The sequence below is a fragment of the Cynocephalus volans genome, chromosome 4 (genome assembly GCF_027409185.1).
Source record: "Cynocephalus volans isolate mCynVol1 chromosome 4, mCynVol1.pri, whole genome shotgun sequence".
Lineage (NCBI taxonomy): Eukaryota > Metazoa > Chordata > Mammalia > Dermoptera > Cynocephalidae > Cynocephalus > Cynocephalus volans.
This window is the reverse complement of record NC_084463.1, coordinates 51,307,478-51,316,076: the sequence shown is the minus strand read 5'-3', so window position 1 is coordinate 51,316,076 and position 8,599 is coordinate 51,307,478. Positions and strand designations below refer to the sequence as shown.

The following is an 8,599-nucleotide window of genomic DNA, read 5'->3' as shown; positions in this document are numbered from 1 at the left end:
AAAATCTGCATAGACCTATAGCCAGTAAGGAGATTAAATCAGTAATCAAAATTTTCCAAACCAAGAAGAGCCAAGGATCAGAGGGCTTCACTGGAAAATTCTATCAAACATCTTAAAAAGTACTAATACAAATCCTTCTCAAACTCTTCCAGAAGACTCAGGAGAAGGGAACATTTCCTAACTCATTCAGTAAAGGCAGCATTACCCCGATATCAGAGCCCACAAAGACACTGCAAGGAAAAAAATTACAGACAAATATCCCTTATGAATATTGACGCAAAAAATCCTCAACAAAATACTAGCATAATGAATTCAGCAGCATATTAAAATTATACACCTGACCAAGTAGGATTTATTCCCAGAACACAAGAACAGTTCAACATGCAAAAAACAATCAATGTAATACACTACATTAACAGAATAGAGGGGAAAAAACATGATTATTGCAATTGATGAAGAAAAATCATTTGACAAAATCAAATGTTCTTTAATAAAAAAAAAAAAAAAAAAAAAGCAACCTAGTAAACTATGACCAGAAGGGAAGTTCTTCTAGATAAAGGCCATATATGAAAAACCCATGGCTAACATCATCTATTCAATAGTGAAAGATGGATAAGACTAGGAACAAGACAAAACAGAAATACCAGAAACTGAGTGTAAAGATTAATTCTTGATGTCAACTTGGTTAGATGAAGGAATGCTGAGAAACCTGGTAAAGCTATCTTTTTAGGTGTGTCCATGAGGGTGTTTCCAGCAGAGATTAGTATGAGAGTCTGAGTGGACTGGGTGGGAAAGACCCACCCTCGATGTGGGTGGACCATCCAATCCACTGGGGGTCCACAGAGAGCAAAAGACAGAGGAAAGAGGTGAAGCTCTCTCGATCTGTTGGAGCTGGATACACTCTTCTCTCCTCTCCATGGACATCAGAGCTCGAGACTCTTCAGCTTTTGGGTTCCAGGACTTACACCGAGGACACCATCAGCTGCCCTGGTTTTGAGGCCTTTGGACTTGGATTGAGCCACGCTACTGGCATCCAGTTTGCAGATGGCCTATTGTAGGACTTTTCTTCACAATCTTGTGAGCTAATTCCCCTAATAAATTCCCTCTCGTATACTTATAACATATCCTATTGGTTCTGTCTCTCTGGAGAACCCTGACTAATACACTGGGTAATTTTTAAAGAAACAATATTTATTGTCTACAGTCTCAGAGACTGGGAAGTCCAAAGTCCAGGGAACACATCTGGTGAGGGCCTTGTTGATGGGTAGTGACTCTTCACAGCAAAGCAGGTGTCACATGGCAGAGAGAGATAACTCCTCATGCCTTCTCCTTTTAAAGGCCTCAGAACCATGCCCGTGACCACCAAAAACCATCAATGGATACATCCATTTACGTGGGCACGGTCCTGCAATCTAATCACCTCTTCAAGGCCCCAGCTTTCAATTACCATAATAGGATTTCCCACCCTCTTAACACTGTCACAGTGGGGACCAAGCCTCAACGAGTTTGGAGGTGGGGGGACATCCAATCCACAGCACCACTTTTGCTGCTTCTATTCAATGCAATACTAGAAGTTCTGGATAGAGCAATTAGGTTAAAGGAAAAAAAGAAAAAAAAAACCAGAAGTTAAAGGCATACACACTGGGGTGGAAGTAAATTATCTCTGTCCACAGATATTATAATCTGATATGTTAAAAACTCTAAATATTACACACACACACACACACACACACACACACACAAAGCTGTTACAGTTAATACACAAATTCAATCAAGTTGCAGGACATACAATCAACATACAAAAATCAGTTGCATTCTATACACTAGCAATGAGCAATCCAAAAAGGAAGTTAAGAAAACAATTTCAAAAGCTACATTAATCAAAACAGTGTAGCACTCATAAAGACAGATACATAGAACAATGGAACTGAACAGAGAGCCCAGAAACAAACCCTCGTGTATACGACCAAGTGATCTTCAGGAAGGGTAGCAAGACTGCACAATGGAGAAAAGATATTGTCTTCAACAATGGAGAAAACTGGATATCCACATGCAAAAGAATAACATTGTACCCTTACCTAACACCGTGTAAAAAATTATTTCAAAAAGGGTCAAGAACCTAAATTTAAGAGCTAAAACTATAAAACTCTTAGAAGAAAACACAGGGGAAAATCAGGACATTGGAGGTGGCAATAATTTTTTGGATATAACCCTAAAAGCACAGGTAGAAAAAGAGGGAAAAAAGATCAATTGGACTTCATCAAAATGAAAATCTTTTGTGCATCAAAGAACACTATCAACAAGGTGAAAAGACAATGCACAAAATGGAAAAAAAAAACTTGCAAATTGTGTATCTGATCAGGGATTAGTACCCAGAATATATAAAGAACTCCTACAACTCAGCAACAACAATGGCCAATTAGTTAAAATTAAACAATTTTTAATTTAAAAACTAGGAAAGGATTTGAAAAGAATTTCTCCAAAAGAAATATACAAATGGCCAATAAGCTATGTGGGAAGAGACCAAAGAAACATGACAACTAAATGAAATCTATGATTCTGACCAGGATGCTGTCTCTCCCTGGGGCATTACTGGGACAACTGGTAAACCTTGAATTGGTGGGAGGATTAGGCAGCAGCAATAAGTCAAGTTAGTGTACTGATTGCAATGGTTGCATTCTGAGTATCAAAGCTCCCAAGACCCTGCTTCCTGGGCATCCACCCACCTCTCAACAGGGACCTGAATTCCCACCCAGTCCCCAGTTGCTCTCCTCCCAGCCCCTGGGCATTCATTCACTCCTTGATCCTAGCACTCACTACATATCAGGCTGCTCAAAGATTAGAAAGTTGTTGGGGAGGGAGGGGCAGATGCCAGTCTCATGCAGTTGATGGGAGTCTAAATTAGGCAAAAAGAGCTTTCTAAATGTCAGCTTAATGATACTAAAAAAACCTTCTTTTTTTGTTTGTTTTCTAGCAGCTGGCCAGTAAGGTTAGCAAAATTCTAAATGTGCATGCCACCTTTGGGTTAACCATCCCAGTTTTAGGAATTAATCATAAGAAGGCCTTCAGCAAAGGGCCGGCCCCATGGCTCACTTGGGAGAGCGTGGTGCTGACAACACCAAGTCAAGTGTTAAGATCCCCTTACCGGTCATCTTTATAAAAAAAAGAAAGAAAGAAAAGAAGGCCTTCAGGAAAGGAAAGCCACATCTGCTTGGTTAACAGCAGCATCCATCTTGGCAACAGCAACCCAGGACTTGCTCAACAAACACTCCCTGGAGAATGAGATTCCTACCACACTCCAGCATCTCTCTTACTCTATCCCTGGAGGCCTTTCTTCCACTCTCTCTATCTACAGGCTTAAAAAAGACCAGCTTTTCCAATGCATAGTCATCCTGGAGGGGAGGAGGTGGAGATGGACCAGGTAGGATGAAAACATCCAGAGCATGCATGCACCTGCAATCAAAGCCAAGAAGAGATTCCCCTTGTGGTTTTCTGTCTTCTCTGGAAAGGGCCTGAATGGATCCATGGGGAAGAGAGAAAGCCCAGGAGAGAGGGACAAGAGGAAGAGAGTGGAGATAAAATCAAGACAGAACCAACCAGGGATGTGCAGAGGGAGGTGGGCAGCATGACAGGGTGAGATGGAGGGTCCGGAGGGGCAGGGGGATCCAGTCCAGGCCAGGTCACTATGTGCTACATCTGCAGGCATGCCCATAGCTTCTCTTGGCCTCAGTTCACTCACCTGTAAGACATGAGGCTGACATTCCTGGATTTCCTACCACATGGTCCTGCCCAGGAAAGTAAGAGAAGAACGGGGCCAGAGGGGAGGCCCTTTGGAGAGCAGGTCCAGAGAAGCACCTGCACATCACAGTGAAGGGAAACTGCTAACTGCAGAGCCCACCAGGCCACCATGACGTTCACCTCGTACAGGTGAGCTCTTCGCTGACCAAAGCAAGTGAGCTCACACATGCCCAGACTATGGAAAGGGGAGAGTCTGAAAGCACACCTCCTGGAAGAAGACAGGGGCTCCTCATGTACCAGGCTCTCTACTAAACATGCTGGAGAGGGTCACATGAGGCTACTTACCTTTAACTTGAAATTCATTAAAATGAACGAAAATTCAACACTGAGATCCTCAGCCGCATTAGCCATATGTCAAGGGCACGACGGCTGCATGTGCCTGGGGCGGCTGTCATGGGAAGCACAGACACAGAACATTCCCACCATCACCGAGAGTGTTATTTGTCAGTGCTGATTCAGATGGATTCGCTCATTTGATTAAAAAGTATTTATCAGACACTAAGGGCTGTGTTCTAGGTACTGAGAATACAGTAGTGGGCAAATTAGACAAAAAGTTTGCCATCATGGAACTTATGGTATACTATAGGGAGACAAATAGTAAGTCAAGTTAGGAGGGAGGTAGATAGATGGGGGATAGATACAGGTGACAGACGGATGGATGGGTGACAGACATCGATGAGACAGAGAGATTATAAATAGATATAGATATATGATGGATAGATATAGACAGATACAGATAGATGATAGATACATAGATGATCGGTAGATCGATAATAGATGGTAGGTAACAAGGGGACTTCAAAAAGTTCGTGGAAAGATTTGCATTATCTTTTAATTTTATTTTTCACAAACTTTTTGAAGTACCCTTTTAGGTAGATAGATAGATGCTCATAGATAGATATTGTAGCTGGATAGATGTAGATATATAGATGACAGACAGATATATATAGATAGGTGATCGACAGACGATAGATAAATAAGTAGATGATGGAAGATAGATATGAGCGTACCTCACAAGTTCATGGATTCATATTACACGTGTGTACCTACCTATCATCTATCTATTTATCTGTACCTGTCATTTGTGTACGTGTGTATCTCTCTCTCTGTTTATCTATCTCCCTACTCTATCATTTATCTATGAGGGTATTTCAAAAGGTTCATGGGAAAATTGAATTAAAAGGTATAAGTCGATAGAGGAGATAGATAGATATAAAAGATATACATATAGAGATAGGAAGGGAGGGAGGGAGGGACAGAAAGAAAGAAACAAAGAAAGAACTCAAGTGGTAATAAGTGCCATACAAAATTTAAATCAGGGAAGCAGTACTGGGAGACCAGGGGAGCCACTTGTGAACTAAAGTAGTCAGGGCAAGCCTCACTGGGACAGTGGCATTTGCGCAGAGGAGGAAGGGGCCCGTGCACAGCTGTGTGGGAGGGTATTGGGTATGTTGGAGGACAGCAAAGAGGCCAGTGTGTTTGGGGTAAGGTGAGCAAGAGGGCCAGGAGTAGAGGTGCATCAGAGAGACGCCACAGGGCCAGGAGGGAGCAGCAGATCTGGAAAGCTATGGCAGGGACCAGGCAAGAGATACACATGGCTTAGCCCAGCATGCTGGTGGTGGAGGGGGTGGTTCTGGCTGCACGGAAGGGAGAGCTGATGGCTTCCCAATGACCGATGCAGGTGTGGGAGGAAGAGAAGAGCCCAGGATGTCTCCAGGACTGGGTCCAGGTGAGTGGAAGGTCCCACTGCTGTTTGCTGAGATGGGAAGACTAAGGGTTGAGCAGGTTCAGGGAGGCATGCTTGGGGCACCTTCAGTGTGAGGTGTTGCCTTGGTAGTTGACATCAACACTGGAATTGAGGGAGACAGTCATCGGCTTGTCAAAGCATTTCAGGGAGTAATGGCAGGCAGAGCCCAGGGGCTGAGGCCATAGACAGTCCACAGGAAGAAGTCAGGGAATGGAGGCACTGGCCAGGGGGGCTGAGAAGAAGCAGCGGAAGCTGGGGGGAGTGGGACATGCTGGAGTCAGGAGTGCAACACCCCCGCCACATGCTGCTCTGGGATGTCATGAAGTGGCAGGAGCAGCACCAGCCGGGTGATGAGGGCAGGAGCCTGAGTAGAATTGACCCAAGATCCCTGCCGCATCACAGGTTAGGACGAGCACAGCTTCCTCTTGCAAAATCAGCCCTGGAGTACATGAGCCAGAGGGAGACATGGATTCCAGGGACTAACCACTAATGGAACAAATAACAGCAAAACAAATAAAATGAACAGCAGTAGACCAAACAACTACTGCAAACAACAATAAACAAAAACTACTACAACTACTACAATAAACAATAAACAATACTACAACAAACAATGAACCAACAACTACTACAATTACTACAACACACACAAAAACAAAAAGTACCACAACTACTACAACAAAACAACAAAACAAAAAACTACTACAACAAATAAGGGAACAAAAACTACTACAACAAACAACAAACAAACTACTACAATAATAAACAAAAGCAAAACAAACAACAAAACAAATGGAAACTACTACACCAAAAAACAACAAATAACAGCTACCACAACAAAGGAACCACAGCAAAACCAGCGATTACCACAGCAAGGAGCAGGAATGGGGGTTGTGGGGTGATGGAACAGTTCTGTGTCATAACCATGGCAGTGCTACACGGATCTACATGTGTGATGACATGGTAAAAATTATGCACACATCATCCCAGCATCAGTGTCCTGCTCTTGACATCGTGCTGTAATTATGTGAAATATAACCATTGAAGGAAGCTGAATGAAGGGCACATAGGACTTTTATGTACTATCGTCTGCGGATCTATAGTTATATTTAAATAAAAGTGATTTTTAATGGGTGACGATTTGAACAGACACATCACCCCAGAGTATATATGGAAGGCAAATAGGTCCGTGAAAAGATGCCCACCAGCACCAGCCATTAGGGAAATGTAAACAAAAACCACAGTGAGCTACATCACTGCTAAAATAAAAAATACTGACCACGAAATATACACTGCTAGCGAGAATGTGGAGCAACTGGAACTCCTATACTGCTGGTAGGAATGCAAAATGGTACAGACACTGTACCACAGTTTGATTGTTTCTCATAATGTTAAACCTACACTTACCTTGAGACCCAGCAATCTCACTTCAAGGTAGTTACCCTAGAGAAAGCAAACATTTGTTCACCCAAAAACTTGCACACAAGTGTTTGCAGCAGCTCTATTCACAATTGCCAAACACCGGAAGGAACCCAAATGTCCCCATCAGCAGGAGATGGGCGAGCAAACCATAGCGTCTGCATTCAGTGGAAAAAGTGATAACAAGGAAGGAACTGTTGATAAATCCGACCACCTGGGTAAATCTCAAAGGCAGTGTGCTTCGTGAAAGAAGCCGGCCTCGAAAGGTTACATGCACGGGATTCCATTGATATAACATTCTCAAAATGACAAAATTGAACAGGTGAAGAACAGACTTGTCCGTTGCCAGGTTTAAGGATGGGGGAGCAGTGTGACTGTAAACCGGTAGCACAGGGGAGTTTCTCTGCGGTGACAGAACAGTCCTGTGTGATTGCAGCAGTAGTGCCATCCGTGTGGTAAAGTTTCATGAGACTACACACAGACACACAAAAAGTACCTATGTGAGATGATGGATACATTAATTTGCTTGACTGTAGCAACCATTTCATCATCTATATGCATCTCAAAACATCATGTTGTACATCATAAATATACACAATAAATTTTAATTTTAAAAAGTAATCATTGGGGGAAATTTGGTGAAGAGGACCTGGGAACTGTCTATACTATGTCTGCAACTGCTTGTGAGTCTAAAATTATTTTAAATAAGGGGCTGGCTGGTAAGCTCAGTTGGTTAGAGCATGGTGTTGATAACACCAAGGTCCAGGGTTCAATCCCCGTGCCAGTCAGACGCCCTCACCCCAAAAAAGTAAATAAATAAAAATATTCCAAATAAAACATTGAAAGAAAAAAGTCCACTTCCGGATTCTCATTTTTTAAATGTTACATACTTTGTGATTTTATTTATGTGACATTCTCAAGAAGACAAAACTATCATCACAAAGAACAGATCAGTGGTTGGTAGGCACTAGGAGAGGGGAAGGATGGGATTAAAAAGGGGTAGCCCGAGGGAGTTTTTTGGGGGCGATGAAACTCTTATGTATCTTCATTGCAATGGTGGTAACATCATGTGTTAAATCCATGTGTTAAAATTCATAGAACTGTGTTTTCTTAAAGTTAATTTTTACTGTATATTAACTTAATGTAATTTTTTTTTCTGGTGGCTGGCCAGTACCAGGATCTGAACCCTCGACCTTGGTGCTACCAGCACACGCTCTCTCAAGTGCCCTAACCGGCCAGCCCCTTGCCTGTTAATTGTAAAAATCAAATTCGCAAACACATTTTCAATAGGCTTTTTTGGAAACATTGACAATTTGATGCTAAAATTTATATGAAACTGCAAAGGGCCTGAAACAGCCCAAACAACTCGAGAGGGAACAAGTTGGAAGGCTTAATATAAGCTACACAAACAAGGTACAGGATGTACATAATAGAGAGTATAAAAATAGACCTATACCTATAAGGTCGGTTGAGTTTCAACCAGGTATTGAGGAAAATCAGCTAAAATCACGTCTTTTTAATAAATATTGCTGGAAGAACATATGGAAAATGAGCATCAACCCCTACCTCAAAGCATACAAAAAAAAATTAATTCAAGATGGATCATAGATCTATACATAAAAGCTAAAACTATAA

The 8,599-nt window shown here is 42.2% G+C and overlaps 1 non-coding gene across 1 annotated transcript; it reads left to right on the top strand.

Moving 5' to 3' along the window:
• Positions 1 to 7,677: 7,677 nt before the first annotated feature.
• Positions 7,678 to 7,753, top strand: TRNAI-GAU (transfer RNA isoleucine (anticodon GAU)). The gene has a single exon. It is a non-coding gene; the product is annotated as a tRNA-Ile (tRNA).
• Positions 7,754 to 8,599: the final 846 nt, after the last annotated feature.